Genomic DNA, 15,803 nt, shown 5'->3' with positions numbered 1-15,803 from the left:
GAGGCTAGGTCATAAAAGGCCACGCATGGTAACTCACGCCTATAATCTCAGCACTTTGAGAGGCTGAGGCAGGTGGATCACCTGAGGTTGGGAGTTCTAGACCAGCCTGACCAACATGTAGAAACACCATCTCTACTAAAAATACAAAATTGGCCAGATGTGGTAGTGCATGCCTGTAATCCCAGCTACTTGGGAGGTAGAGACAGGAGAATTGCTTGAACCCAGGAGGCAGAGGTTGCCATGAGCTGAGATCGCGCCATTGCACTCCAGTCTGGGCAACAAGAGTAAAACTCTGTCTCAAAATAAATAAATAAAAGGCAGTACATTTTCCACTTGGCTCTCTTGGGACACTTTTTCTTGGAATCCAGCCACCATGCTGTGAGGAAGCCCAAGCAGTCACATGGAGAGGCCATGTGGAGGTGTTGTGGCCAACAGCCAGGTGTGTCAGTGAACAGGTCTTTAGATGATTCCAGTAGGTAGTCAGAGTCATCCCAGCCGCTGATGCTTTCCAGCTGAGCCCTCAGACATTGTGGAGCAGAAAGAAACAATTCTTGCCTTGTCCTGTGGTAGGGTTTGGCTCTGTGTGCCCACTCAAATCTCATCTCTAATACCACATGTCAAGGGAAGAACCTGGTGGGAGGTGATTGGATCATGGGGGCAGTTTCCCCCATGCTGTTCTCATGATAGTGAGTGAGTTCTCGTGAGATCTGATGGTTTTTTTTTTTTTTTGAGACGGAGTTTCGCTCTTGTTACCCAGGCTGGAGTGCAATGGTGCGATCTCGGCTCACCGCAACCTCCGCCTCCTGGGCTCAGGCAATTCTCCTGCCTCAGCCTCCTGAGTGGCTGGGATTACAGGCACGCGCCACCACGCCCAGCTAGTTTTTTTGTATTTTTAGTAGAGACGGGGTTTCACCATGTTGACCAGGATGGTCTTGATCTCTCGACCTCGTGATCCACCCGCCTCGGCCTCCCAAAGTGCTGGGATTACAGGCTTGAGCCACCACGCCCGGCCGATGGTTTTATAAGTGTTTGGCAGTTCCTCCTTCACTCTCTCCTTTTCCAGCCACCTTGTGAAGAAAGTGCTTGCTTCTCCTTCACCTTCTGCCATGATTGTAAGTTTTCTAAGGCCTTCCCAGCCATGCAGAACTGTGAGTTAATTAAACTTCTTTCCTTCATAGATTACCCAGTCCTGGATATTTCTTTATAGCAGTGTAAAAACACCTTGTTTGAATTCTTGACCAGCAGAATCCTTGAGCATAAAAAAGCACTGTTTAAAATGTTGATGCATGGCTGGGCATGGTGGCTTATGCCTGTAATCCCAGCACTTTGGGAAGTCGAGGTGGGTAGATCACTTGAGGACAGGAGTTAGAGAGTACCTGGCCAACACGGAGAAACCCCGTTTCTACTAAAAATACAAAAATTAGTCAGGCATGGTGGTGGGCACCTGGAATCCTAGCTACTCAGGAGGCTGAGGCAGGAGAATGGCTTGAACCCAGGAGTCGGAGGTTGCGGTGAGCTGAGATTGTACCACTGCACTCCAGCCTGTGTGACAGAGAGAGACTCCCTCTCAAAAGAAAAAAAAAGTCAACGCATTTGTGGTGGTGTGTGACATAGCAGCAGTAATCCACACTAGCCCAAAGCAGAAACTGCCTGACGTGGTGGGGGTGTCAAGGCTCAGGAGGGAGTTATAAACAGGATGGGAAGTGGGTTACCGCCTATGTTCATGTGCATTTTACACTGTCAAAGGTAGTTTTCCATACTGTGGATGCCTCAACAATTCTCATTTTACAGATGGGAAAACCCTGTTTTCAGATGATTTTCATGCTGAGGATTATAAAGGCTAACTGCTTGCCGAAGGTCACCCAGGGGCTGAGGTTGCACCAGGATGACCCCTACGTCTGATTCAGGAACCAAATCTCTTTCCATTAAAGCTGTGCTACCTCAGTTCCTGGACTCGCTCAGCTTGTCACTGTCTGGTGTGAAGCCATGGATGGCTGGAGCACTCCCCTTGGTATGATGAGTTTGAATTTTGTGCCTTTGGTACCTATCATGCAAGAAGAAAAATCTCGAGCATTATTTAATAAACAGAGTCAGAGGAAAGCCATAGGACAGGGCAGGTGTTATTTATCAAATGTAGGGAATAATTTAATCAGGAAAAATCAATCCTGGGTGACTATTTTCCAGGAGGGTGAGGATTAGTGTGAGGACTGAGCTCATTGGTGCTCCAGGATATGAAGGGGGCTGCAGATGGGGAGCAGTTGTTGGGGTCTTTGAGCCTAGTTGATATCAGGTATTTTTCCCATCTTCTTTGTATCTGCAGAATCTCTCCACAGAACCTGTGACTCAGCACTTATGGCTCCCCAGGCTGTGGCCTTCATTACCACTGAGTAAGGTGGCAGATTGGTGGTCCCCAGCTCTCTCAGGCACATTGTTGCTGCTGTGATTTCAAAGATGACTGTCAGGTTTCTGTGGACAAAGTGTTCCCGTCCAGTTTGCCTCGGGCCCCAGCTCTCAGCCCTCCAGGTATCCCATCCCTGGCTCCTGATGGTGTTTGAATCCTGATGCCATGATGTGACACCATCTTCTTCCTAGCACAGGAGTCTTTGAGTGGAGCTGGTTGGAACCCATGCCATAGAAGCAGCTGTGGGAGGGTATAGGGCCTCTGCTCTGGAAAGAGGAGTTTTATTCAGACTCCCTTCCTGATGGGAACACATCTCTCAAATTCCTGGCAGGATGGGACCGAAGAGGTCACCGTTCCCCTGGGTCTCATGTGGGGAATGCTCCCTTTCCTGGCATCCTATCTCTGGGTTTCTGGTTAGAAGGGATACTTTCATCTCCCCCAAACTCTTCTTCCTCATGCCTTCTAGTTCGTAGAGCTAGCACTGGACATGATGGGATGGTCATTTGCATGTGTCAGCTTGGTAAGGCTGCAACATTAGACAATAACCAGGGTGTTTCATAAATGTGGTTACCATCTACCATCAGGTCACTTCAACTGATAGAGATTGCCCTCTATAGCGTAGTGGGGCCCGATCCAATTGGTTGAAGGCTTTAAGAGCAAAAACTGAAGTTTTTCCAGGAAAGAAGAAATTCTGCCTCAAGACTGCGGCATGAATTCCTGCCTGAGTTTCCAGCCTGCCTTGCAGATTTCATACTTGCCAGCTTCAAAATCACATGAACCAATTTCTTAAAATAAATAAAAAGTAAATAGACACACACACGCACACACACACACACACACACACACACACACCCACACCTCTCCTGATGGTTCTGTTTCTCTGGGGAACCCTGGCTAATACAGATGAACCCCTGAATATAACATATTTATTCTCCTTGGCAACTCTGACCCAGGAATGGCAGGTGTGATGACAGTGGTGGTGGAGATGGGTGGAAGGTTGAGGCTGATATGCAAACACACATCACACACACACATTTTCCGAGACTGTGACATCTGGATATTATTTGCTGCATGTAGTAAAGAGGGAGGGTCTGCTGGGAAGAGCACTGGACTGGGAGCCAAAGGCCAGAGCTCAGGCCTTCTCTCATGACTTCCTACTGCTCTTCAGTAAAACTGGGGGGAATTCCAAGAGTGATCAGGGAAGTCAAATAAGATATGAATGTTACAGCATTTTGTAAAGCACTATGCAAATGTCATTTAGCGTCTCTTAATGTTTTAAAATGCAGATTCATTCCACGAATGATCTAAGTTAATTATTTTTGGGAGAGAATCTGACCAATGGGTGGAAATGGACTTGTCTGTCTTCCTTCTGAGTGACAGTTCAGCACTGTCAAACGAGAAAAAAAAAACAAAACTGGGAGCCATTTGTCCGAACCAAGGGAAACTCAACAGACTTCAAAAGAGTTTTATTAAGGATGCAAATATGAGGTTATTGAAATTCCTAGAAGGTGATATTGGGGAATGAAAGATTCCCACTGGAAGAGGCTTTGAGGGGTGTTTGGGCTGAGGGAGATTTAAGGGAGAAGGGGCAGATCTAGCCCCTGTGGTCCTCGTATTCTCTATCATGTCTTTGCCTTCCTTGCCTTGTTTCAGAGCCAACCCTGGACAACGATGTCTTTGCATCCTCAGCAGAGTGTGGGAGCTGTAGGCCGTTGGCAGGGCTGAGGCTTGTCCTGGGAAGAACAAAGAGGGTCCACACGGACAGCTAGAATGCTTAGAGAATTCTTTTTTTTTTTTTTTTTTTTTTTTTGAGATAGAGTCTCACGCTCTTACCAGGCACCCAGGCTGGAGTGCAGTGGCACAATCTCAGCTCACTGCAACCTCCGCCTCCTGGGTTCAAGCAATTCTCCTGCCTCAGCCTCCCGAGTAGCTGGGACTACAGGTGCATGCCACCATGCCCAACTAATTTTTGTATTTTTAGTAGAGACGGGGTTTCACTATGTTGGCCAGGATGGTCTCAATCTCTTGACTTCGTGATCTGCCCGCCTCGGCCTCCCAAAGTGCTGGGATTACAGGCATGAGCCGCTGTGCCCGGCCGAGAGGATTCTTACATTGGCAAGAAGAGTCTGTCTGCAAAGTGCCCTGTGCCCCTACTCCATACACATATCCTAGGACCCTAGGGTCTGATTTTTAACTCCTCAGTTGCCTGTCTCTTAGACTACTCTATGCATTTTATGTGGTCAGAGGCCATGATGACGTGCATCCTGGCGCATAATGTTTAATGAATAAATAAATGAAGTCCCAAGGATGCTCAAGCTGCAGGTCATCATTCATTACAGTCATACTCCTGTGTGCACTACATCAGGAGCCCTGTGGGAAGTGATTTAGGAAGGGAGGGGCAGGGGAGGGAAGGGAAAAAGTAGGGGAGATAATTAACTAAAGAAAGAAGGAAGATAATTTCTATCCTCTAGGGATTTACAACTTCCACTTGAGGAGGTCAAATATCCTCACACAGTGCTAACAGTTTGCTCCTATAAAACATAATGAGTTTCATCCTACAGCATCTCACTGCAGGAGAATTAGCAGCCAGTCTGTGTGTGACACGAGGCAGTCTCTTGAGAAACAAACCTGGAGGTGCCAGGGCAGAGGAGACCAAGCCCATCCTGGATTAGGTAGGGCTGGGTTACATGAGGACTGAACCTATAGGGGGTGCAATTGGAAAGGGCGTCCGAGTGGGGCGTTGGCCATTCTCTGAGCTCCAAGTACCCTGGCAAGCTGGGAGAAAGCCCTCTCTGAATCCAGCCAAGATTGATGTTTCAGATCCTGCCCATCTCAAGCTGTCAGGAACCTTCTTCCTTACAGCACATTCAGCCGGCACAGTCTTGCATTAATTTAGAGCTAATTGTCAGGTAATGAATTCGATTTGGCTCACCATATTGAAATCCCTTCTGCTCCCAGCTGAACACCAGTACATCATTTGCATCACAAATCTTCTCTTCGCTGGATGCTCAGCTTGCCCAAGCTGTTGTTCAGACCTTTCCTGCCTCCCCACATTCCCTGGTCTTTGAAAGCAACTGAAAATCATATCTCCTTATTAGAACCGCAAAGCTGAAACTTATGCAAGAAAACTGAGTCTGGGTAAGTGTCTTTGAAGAGCCTAGCACAATGGTTCTCCAAGCGTGGTTCCTTGAACCAGCAGCTTCGGCATCCTACTAACTCATTACAAATGCACATTTTCAGGACTCATCCCAAGATAATGGAATCAGAAACTCTGGGGTTGGGGCCCAGCAGTCTGTGTTTGAGAAGACTCTCCAGGTGGTGCTGATGCACACTCAAATTTGAGAACCACTAGCGATATGATTTGGCTCTGTGCCCCCAACGAAATCTCATCTCGTAGCTTTTATAACTCCCACATGTTGTGGAAGGGACCCAGGAGGAGGCGATTGAATCATGGGGGTGGGTCTTTCTAGTGCTTTCCACGTTCTCGTGATAGTGAATGGGTCTCACGAGATCTGATGGGTTTAAAAACGGGATTTTCTTCGCGGACGCGCTCTCCTCGTTGCCCGCTGCCCTCCGCGTGGGATGTGACTTGCTCCCCGGGCCTTCTGCCATAGTTTTGAGGCCTCCCCGGCAATGTGGAACTGTAAGTCCATTAAAACTCTTTCTTTTGTAAATTGCCCAGTCTTGGGTATGTCTTTATCAGCAATGTGAGAACGGACTAATGCAGCTAATCTCTTAGAACATTCACTAGATCCACCAAAATGTCAGTGATTCTTCTCCATTCACTTTAACTCCCTGTAAGACCAGCTTGTCTTTTCCGTTTTCTGGATTTTCTTAGGGGTTCCTGAATTTATTTCTTTTCTACCTCGGAATTAGCTAGAATTAGGTTTAGTTTGGGGGAAAGGACAGATATAAGTGACTTAAAACAGAAGATTGTATCTTTAAAGAAGTTGGTAGTAGGCTATCCAAAACTAGTGGTGTTTTGACATGAGCATGCTATGTTGCTACTCTGTCAGCCTTAGCATGCTACCTCATGGTCTAGGATGTCTGCTTAGGGTCCAGCTGTCACATCTGCATGCCAGCAGAAAGGAAAGAGAGAGGAAGGGAGAAGGGCATGCTCATTCCTTTACAGAAACTTCCTGGGAGTTGCACACAGCACTTTTATATTTCACTGGCCAAAATTTAGTCATTTAGCCATACCTGGCTATAAAGGAGTCTGGGAAATATAGTTTTTATTCTGGGTATTCATGTACCCAGTGAGGAAAAATCAGGAAGTCTGTTTTTGAGGAAGAAAGGGAGAGGGAGATCAGATATTCGCGTAGACCACTAGCCACAAACAGTGATCTGTGCCACAATTTCTGAGACGTATTTCTGCTTCAAAGTCTTCAAGCAGAGTTCTCCACGTTCTTTACATTCTTCAGTTCGGGCTTCACAACACATTTATTTCAGGAAGCATTTTTCGATCGCTCTGAGCACTGCTTTTCCTGACAGCCCCCACGCCTGTAGCCCACTACATTTAATTGCCACTGCCGGCTGATCCATCTAATTTCCATGGAGTCGTGATCCACCGTCAGACAGTAGGAGCCTAGGAGCACGTGTGTGGGTGGCTTCACAGCTGGTATTTGTGGACCTGTGGGGAGCCTCTTGGCTTCTCCAAGGCCTGTCTTCTCACCTGTAACGGGGGTACTGTAGGTGGTCCCCAAGTGCCTCCCACCTCTAACATGCCATACTGTTTTTTTTGGGGGGTCCCTTCCCAATGTTGATGATGTTCCTTGGGGCGAGGAGGCAGTGGGGCCTGACCAGCTAACGAGCAGAAGAACTCGGGAGGTACTGTTGATTCACAAGGGCATGGATGGCAAAGGCAGGAAGTAGGGCTCAGGGTTTGACTTGGATAATGGCTTTAGGGAAACTGGTTCTGAAAGTGAGAAATGTGATTTGTATTCAAATTAGGGGAATCCATGGGGAATCCTATAAAGTTGATGCTGATAGGGAGATCATTTATCTGAAATTGTCCCTCCGTGCCTCAAACTCCTTCCCATCAGGGTCTGTCTTAGAAAAACTTAAGACTTTTGTAAACAAACAACACTGAGGTCCACAGAGAAGAAAGGTAATCTACCTAAAGTCTTACAAGCAAACAGTGAAATGGCAGAATTGATGCCTCCATGAATATAACCTAAGAGTCACTAAAAGGTCATCATCAGTCCTCTGTCCTCCCCTTACTCCTGGCTTGAAGAAGTGACTCCTGTGGAGTTTTCCTGCAGTCAGGGAGAGAAACTCTTCAAACCCCAGCTCTACCACTGACTTGTTGTGAGGTCTTGAATGAGATACTTGACCTCTAGAAACTGCAGTTTTCTCATCTGCTAAATGCGGGTAATAACCACTTTCATAATTTTTAGGAGGATTAGACATATTTACATCAAGTCGCTGACACTTCTGCGGGTGTGCCTTAAATTTTATTTCCTTTCTGGAGATTCTTAGACATTACAGTATGCTGAAGAGGTTTCTCATCAGGTAAATTAGATAGACCTTTGGATATTTAAGTGTCTGCTTAGCTGAGAAATGGCTAACTGCTCTCAGGACAAGTTCAAGTAACATACACTGAGCTCCAGGATAAGCCTGGGTCCTCAAACTTAAGGTCTGTGGTCAGAGCAGGGAAGGGCAAAGGAACCAATAATGATGGACACTTCTTATGTCCTGCGTGTGGGATATGCTTTATCCAGCTGAATCATCCCATAGTCCTGCTAGCAGTTCATCATTCATTAAAATTAGGGTTAGAGACTGGATTAGCATCAGGCTTAGGCTTGTTAAAATTATTTTACTAATGAGGTCATAGAGGCCCAAGATGTAAGTAACTTGACCAAATCTGTCAGGGGAGATGAGAATCATGAACCCAGTGGGATGGAGAAAGGTGAGTTTTGATTTGATCTGTGTCAGGGAGAAAGGGAGAGAGGGGGTCCCTTGGCCATCACCTCCTTGGGAAGACCAGGTTCTGCAAGCTTTGTGGAGTGAGCTGGGTGTCTCCCCGGCGTCTGCTCCCACCTGGGCACTCATGACTCTGCATCACCATTGATTGTTGGGGTCCCTGCCTCCCTCCTCAGGACGGGCACACCCATTATCCCGCTCAATCGTCATGTCATTCAGATAGCTGTTTGTTACCCAGTCTTCCCCATCCCTGTGCCTGAAGCCCAGAAGGGCTTTTAAAATTAATGAATTATTTTACAATAATGTATTATTGTAATTACAATAATTTACAATTACAAAAATAATTACAATTATATATAATTATATAATAATGTACTATATATACAAATACAATTATACAATTAATATACAATTATAGTTATAATAATTATATTTATATACATATATATTATAAATCATAATTATATAAATTAATATAATTATATAAATATAATTATAATTACAATTATATGTTTATAATTATATATAAAAATTACAATTATAAATTGTAATTATAGTTATATATAATTATAATTATTTACTTATTGTAATATTGATTTTATTGTAATAATTGATTTATCAGCTGGGCTCGGTGGCTTATGTCTGTAATCCCAGCACTTTGGGAGGCCAAGGCTGGTGGATCACCTGAGGTCAGGAGTTCAAGAGCAGCCTGGCCAACATGATGAAACCCCATCTCTACTAAAAATACAAAACAATTAGCTGGGCATGGTGGCAGGCACCTGTAAGCTCAGCTACTTGGGAGGCTGAGGCAGGAGTATCGCTTGAACACGAGAGGCAGAGGATGAAGTGAGCTGAGACTGCGCCACTGTACTCCAGCCTCGCAACAAGAGCAAAACTCAGTCTCAATAATAATAATAATAATAATAGATTTATCAGTCAGTTGCAAGCTGGGTAGTGGGGGCAGAGTAGACATGATTCCCTCTTCTCTTGGAATTGATAGTCTCATTGGTGAGACAGAATTAACCCAGGGAATAAGGACCCACAATCTGACCCTGCTAAATGGCACGGCCCAGACTGGAAGCCTGGAGATTTCAAGTCAGATCCTTAACCACTGGAGCTGTTAGATGGGTCTCTAGCCCTGGAGACTCTCTGGGTTTGGTCAGGAAACAAGGAGGGAGGAGCAGGAGTGATGGCGGCCAGTGGGAGCAGCTGGCTGGAATGAGCGGCCTGTGAGCAGCAAGGAGAGGCTTGTGTGGGGAGAATGCAAAGGCTTAAAAGCCGTGAGAGGATTTTGATGCTGAGAGCAATAGGGAGCTACAGAAGGCTCTCAGGCAGGGAGAATCGGGATCAAGCAATGTTGCAGACAAACTGGTGGGCAGAAAGACCGGGAGGGGAGAGCCTGGGCAACCAGAAGGCCAAAGGAGTGGCCTCCGTTGCTTTCCTCCACATTTGCTCTGTCTCTGACCTGTGTCAAGGGGCTACTCACTTGGACACAGCCATATGTGGACTCTAGAAACTTCTTTCATTTATTCATCTACTTACTCTTTTGAAGTATTGATTTTGATACTTAACATGTTCCAGTCCCTATAGGACTACAGACAGGAAAGAGGCAAGACTCCTGTCCCTGAAAACCTCTGCAAATGAGGACAGACACAACATACGCACACAACTATCTAATGACTTCTTTCTTCGACACTACGCCATTTAAATGAAATGTTTTGTTAGGTGTATAAATAAGCTCTAGTCCTCTGCTCCCACTTGCACCTTCCATCTCCTCAATCCCACTGATTTACCCTTTTTTTTTCCTTGGTGCTCACTCATAAACATCAAGCACTGTAGCATGGGAGGTTAAAGGAGCTGTGAGACGTGGGGAGTGGTCTATGATGGGCTGCAAGGTGGAATTCCTTTTACTGATGCCCTCTGGCCTGCCAGGGCTTGTTTATTCCCACCACATGGCACTTTCTGCACACTGTGGGTCCTGGGGGAGGGATGCTGCTGAAGACTCCCTTGAGACCCTTTACTACCAATCTCTAGTGTTTCCAGGCCTCGGGAGCTCTGACTCCTTAACTTCCTGGTCCTCCTCTATTTCTCCTTCAGACTTCACTCCTCAGATCAAGGAAAGGAGTCGAAGGCACAGAGGAAGACTCTCAGGACCACCTGAGCTCAGTCACTGGCTTACCAGCACACCCACTTAGCAGCTCTTCCCCGTGGCTGAGGCTCTCTAGGGTAGCCAGCCTTAAAGCCTACCAGTCTCTACCTCATTAAAATCAGACCATCAGTTACTTGTCAGAAATCACTTCTAATATTATTCAGTGGTCTGGGTGGCAACAGGCAAAGGCACCAGGAATGACTGACATGTCCTGCAGACTAGGCTGTGTACTCGATCATCACATCGCTCAGACACCTGTTTGTTATCCAGCCCAGAGGAAAGGTGGAATCAGGGTAGGAGTAGGTTTATTTTACTTATTTTGTGTGAGGCAACAGTGGCTCAGGTTCACTGTCCCAAGTTTACACAAATCCGGGCAGTGTAATGAACCAGGTCTGCCTCCCTCGTCAGCTCATCCACTTTGCAGTTTTGCTGCTCTGCTGGCTGAGGGTCCTCATGAGGCTGCAGAAATGCAGCCTCTGGCCTGGAATGCTTCCTCAAGTCTCCGTGTTACCCAGTGTCAGCTGTGTTGCCACTGCCTCTGAGCACTGCTTTCTGCGTGTGGCCCACCCCTGTGTCAGACACTAGGGAAGCATGCACTGATGATGTGCTGGGATATTCTCTCTTCTTTACATAGCAACAGAAAATATTGCAGTACAAACATGGCCCTCTGCAGTGCCACGGAGGAGGCTCATTTAAGTTGGCATCAATTTTGCTAACCTCCTGCTGAAATATTTGCCCATCTAGCCAAGGTTTTGAGCTGCCTGGGGCCCAGGAACACTTCTGTTGAACACCGTCCTTGAATGAGATCAAATTTCCAGGGATTGCAGAGGCTCCATTGCGTGATTTTGGCTCCCTGGACTCTGAGATCAGACAAGGTGATCTTGCATGCACACCGTGCCTTGCTTGCTGGTTGCCCCTCGATTCTGGTTTCAAGTTGAAAAGTTGTGAGCAAGGTTGAGGTTTGGCAGTCAGAAATGTGGTGCCCCAGAGTCTGGGCACCTGGAGCTGTGCCTTTGCTGGCTCTCCCAGATGCTATTTACAGTGTACATTGTCTTGGTTGTGTCTTGTGACTACATGTAGCCAGGCTGGGATTATTCTTTCTAGTTTGCAGATGGGGCAATGGTAATTCAGTGAAGCACCTGATTTGCTAAGGTCACTTACCCTGGCCATGCCTGTGCGCTGGTCCTTGTCCCTTCCTCAGCCTCCCATAACCCCTACTGTGTACATGAGCCAGTCTCTGCACAATCTAACGACTCTTGTTAATGGAATCATGGACATTGTGGTTATTGGATGTGGCAGAGACAAGATCTTGCAGTGGACAGTGGCCGAGTCCCCTTGCTCTGCCCATTACCACCCCTGAGCTTTAGACCACAGAGCTCTCATGCTGCCCACTGACCTGTAAGCCTGCCCTCAGGGGACCCCTGCTTGGGCCACTGAGCATCTGTCTGTCTCTCCACTCAGACCTCCTTCTCTCCCTACTTGCTCTTATGAAATCTTACCAACCTGATTTCTCCATTGCCTCAGATTCTGCCGGTGACCAGATAAAATAAAATTACTCTGAGTGATATCCCCACCTCTAGGGGGGGATGGGTTGATGGTAGATTATTGGGCAATGATTCACTAGCCTGGTTCTAACCATTTCTACCCACACCCAAATGAGTTATTCATACCCAGCTCTCTCTGCCTTTTCTCTCCAGCTTGAGTACCCTCTTGTTAAAATTGGCCATGTTTCTAACTGTCTCTGCATTAGGGCATCTTTAGGATGGTCCAAAGTGATGCCTGACCCCATGGTTGAAAAGGAGAGGGCCAGGGAGATGAGCAGACCTATTCAGGCCTTTGGGCTGGTCGTCATCCCTGCTGGCCTCAGGCAGGTAATGGTGTGTGGCTGTTAGAACAGGGACTCTAGATCCAAAACATCTGGGTTTGAAACTGGGGTCTTCCACCTGCTACTCTGTGATCTTGGTCAAGTTCTTTAACCTTCCTATAGCTGATGGATAAATTAGAGAAACTCTAATCCCTACCTCAAAGGGTTATTGTGAGGGTTGAATACATTAATATATGTGCCAAGCACATGATAAATCCTCAAAATATCCTAAAAACGGGAGCTATTATCATAATTCTTATTATGTAGATATTTGTTGCCATTTTTGGCCATATTAATAAAAATACTTAAGTGTGTCCAGTGCCTCTTAGTTTAAAAGGTACTAACATATACTTATTTCTTCAGGACAGGTGAAAGTTATGGGATAACTATGATGGTTAATTTTAGTTGTCAACTTGATTGGTCCATAGGGTGCTCAGATATTTGGTTCAACATTACTTGGGGTGTGTCTGTGAGATTGTTTCTAGAAGAGATCAACATTTAAATTTATAGACTAAGTAAGGCTGGCTGTCCTTCCCAGTGTGGGTGGGCCTCGTAATTGAAGCTTCAATAGAATGCAATGCTTAGAACAAGTTCACTTCTCCGCCTGACTTCTTTGAGCTGGGACGTTGGTCTTCTCCTGATTTTGGACTAGGACTTTGACTGGAACTTAAGGCCACTGGCTTTCTTGGTTCTTGGGCCTTTGGATTCAGACTGGGTCTGAATCCTCTTCTGGCTCTTCTGCGTCTCAGCTTGCAAACTGTAGATCTTGGTGCTTCTCAGCCTCCATGACTGCAGATCCCATTCCTTCTACTCCGTATATATTCTTGGTTCTCCAAAGAAAAGGATGGAAATATATTCTACTTTTTGGCACACCCAGATTAACACAATATGCAAGGTCATAAAGCCAGTAAGGTGGCATAACTTGGTCTTAGACTTGGTTTGAGGTTTTTTTTTTTTTGTTTTTTTTTTTTTTTGAGACGGGGGCCTGCTCTGTTGCCCAGGCTAGAGTGCAGTGATATAATCACAGCTCACTGCAGCCTCCACCTACTGAGGCTCAAGTGACCCTCCTACAGGTGTGTACCACCATGCGAGTCTTATTTATTTTTATTTTTACTTTTATAGAGACAGGGTCTCACTATGTTGCTCAGGCTGGTCTTGAACTCCTGACTTCAAGTGATCCTCCTGCCTCAGCCTCCCAAAGTTCTGAGATTGCAGGCGTGAGTCAGTGTGCCTAACCCCAAGTTACTTTTTCTTCTTTTATTGATCTTTATATTACTCAATCCCACCTTGTGTAAAATGAGGGGAAAAGCTGTGAATGACTTATTACAGCCAATCCTAATGACTGCGGGGAGAAAAACACCTCTGAAGAGAGCTCATTTTGAGGATAGCATGTTTGAAAAAAATAATTACAAATGAAATCCAAAGCCCATTCCAAAGCCAGCTGCAATTCTTTGCCAGCTGCTGGAGTTCAAAGAGGGAGACTTAAGGAAGGTCTTAAGGAGAATTACTTAATTTAGAGCATTGGAAACCCAATAATTATTTGCTTAAAAATAGAATTTGCTGAAACAACTTTCAGCTTCTTATTCTTCTCACTGCATAATAAAGTAATTAGTAATTTGTGTCACTCTGGTAAATTTTCTTCTTCCGATAATCATCAGCAGTGACACTGTTGCCATGCTGGGATTCCAACACACATAAACACATGCATGCACATGCACATTTACTAATTCATTCATATCTGATCCCTGGAGGGAGGTGGATACCATAGTGCCTATTTTGTTGTGGCTGCTTGAATGAAAAGTTCTGTGACCCCTTATAATTTATCCATATCCATATGTACAACACTGTGGGTGTGGTTGTGATAAGAGGTAAAAATAAGGGTGAAGAACTCTCAGAACATCCTTAAATATCAGAGAGGCTTTAAGAATAGTGAATACCTATAGATTTCCAACTAAAAATTGGAACTTTTGTTTGACAAAAGGATTTGTGCTGAAGTGTGGGTTGTATTGTTGTTTAATAGGATGTAGAGCTCACAAAGGCATAAAAAGTAAATCACATTTATATATTTTTTGGATGGAAGTGAATGAAACTAAAAATGTGGTCAGTGCAAGAAAATCCAGAGTGTAGTTACATGGTTTTAATACCTATTAGGTGCTAGATTTATAAACACTTATTCTATATCAAGCAGATACTCCATCATTTGAAACAAAACGATAGTAGAAATCGCATCCTGCCTTTCCATGCTACCTGCTGAGAGGTCCATGTGGCATTGTTCTGGGTTCCCGTCATAACTTAAAGGGAAATGTTCACAATGTCTGGAGCCTCTGATGTCCTGCAAATGAAGGAGGAGGATGTCCTTAAGTTCCTTGTAGCAGAAATCCATTTAGGTGGCACCTTGACTTCCAGATGGAACAGTACATCTATACAAGGAAAAGTGATGGCATCTACATCATAAATCTGAAGAGGGCCTGGGAGAAGCTTCTCCTGGCACCTTGTGCCATTGTTGCCATTGAAAACCCTGTTGATGTCGGTGTTATATCCTCCAGGAATACTGGCCGGAGGGCCGTGCTGGAGTTTGCTGCTGCCACTGGAGCCACTCCACTTGCTGGCCGCTTCACTCCTGGAACCTTCACCAACCACATCCAGGCAGCCTTCCGGGAGCCATGGCTGCTTGTGGTTACTGACCCCAGGGCTGACCACCAGCCTCTCACGGAGTCGTCTTATGTTAACCTACTTACCATTGCTTGGTGTAACACAGATTTTCCTCTGTACCGTGTGGACATTGCCATCTCGTGCAACAACAAGGGAGCTCACTCGGTGGGTTTGATGTGGTAGATACTGGCTCAGGAAGTTCTACACACGCGTGGCACCATTTCCCGCGAACAACCGTGGGAGGTCATGCCTGATCTCTACTTTTATAGAGATTCTGAAGAGATTGAAAAAGAAGAGCAGATTGCTATTGAAAAGGCTGTGACCAAGGAGGAATTTCGGGATGAATGGACAACTTCAGCTCCTGAGTCCACTGCTACTCAGCCTGAGGTTGCCGACTGGTCTGAAGGTGTGCAGGTGCCCTCTGTGCCAATCCAGCAGTTCCCTACTGAAGACTGGAGTGCTCAGCCTGCCACGGAAGACTGGCCTGCAGCTCCCACTGCTCAGGCCACTGAATGGGTAGGAATAACCACTGAATGGTCTTGAGCTATTCTTGCATGGGCTCTTAAGCAACATGGAAATAAGACTGATGGAAAATAAACGTCAAGTTTCTAAAAAAAAAAAAAAAAAAGAAAAAGAAAAGAAATTGCATCCATAAGTTGTGAATTTACTTCAGGTATCCATGTGAAACTAGAGAAAGGAAGTTAAAAAGATTTTCTTTTTCCTGATTGTCGTATAATAGTCTATTATAGTCAAATTGCAATATAGCAATAAATATTGCTGTTGCTAATATTTATCATATGTCCACCCTGTTTTAG

At 45.6% G+C, this 15,803-nt stretch overlaps 1 pseudogene; it reads left to right on the top strand.

Moving 5' to 3' along the window:
• The first annotated feature begins 14,639 nt into the window (after positions 1 to 14,639).
• Positions 14,640 to 15,531, top strand: LOC141580168 (small ribosomal subunit protein uS2-like; annotated as a pseudogene).
• Positions 15,532 to 15,803: the final 272 nt, after the last annotated feature.

The sequence above is a fragment of the Saimiri boliviensis genome, chromosome 10, assembly GCF_048565385.1.
Source record: "Saimiri boliviensis isolate mSaiBol1 chromosome 10, mSaiBol1.pri, whole genome shotgun sequence".
NCBI classification, from domain to species: domain Eukaryota; kingdom Metazoa; phylum Chordata; class Mammalia; order Primates; family Cebidae; genus Saimiri; species Saimiri boliviensis.
Note: the sequence above shows the minus strand (reverse complement) of the source record. Positions and strands in the feature narration are given on the sequence as shown.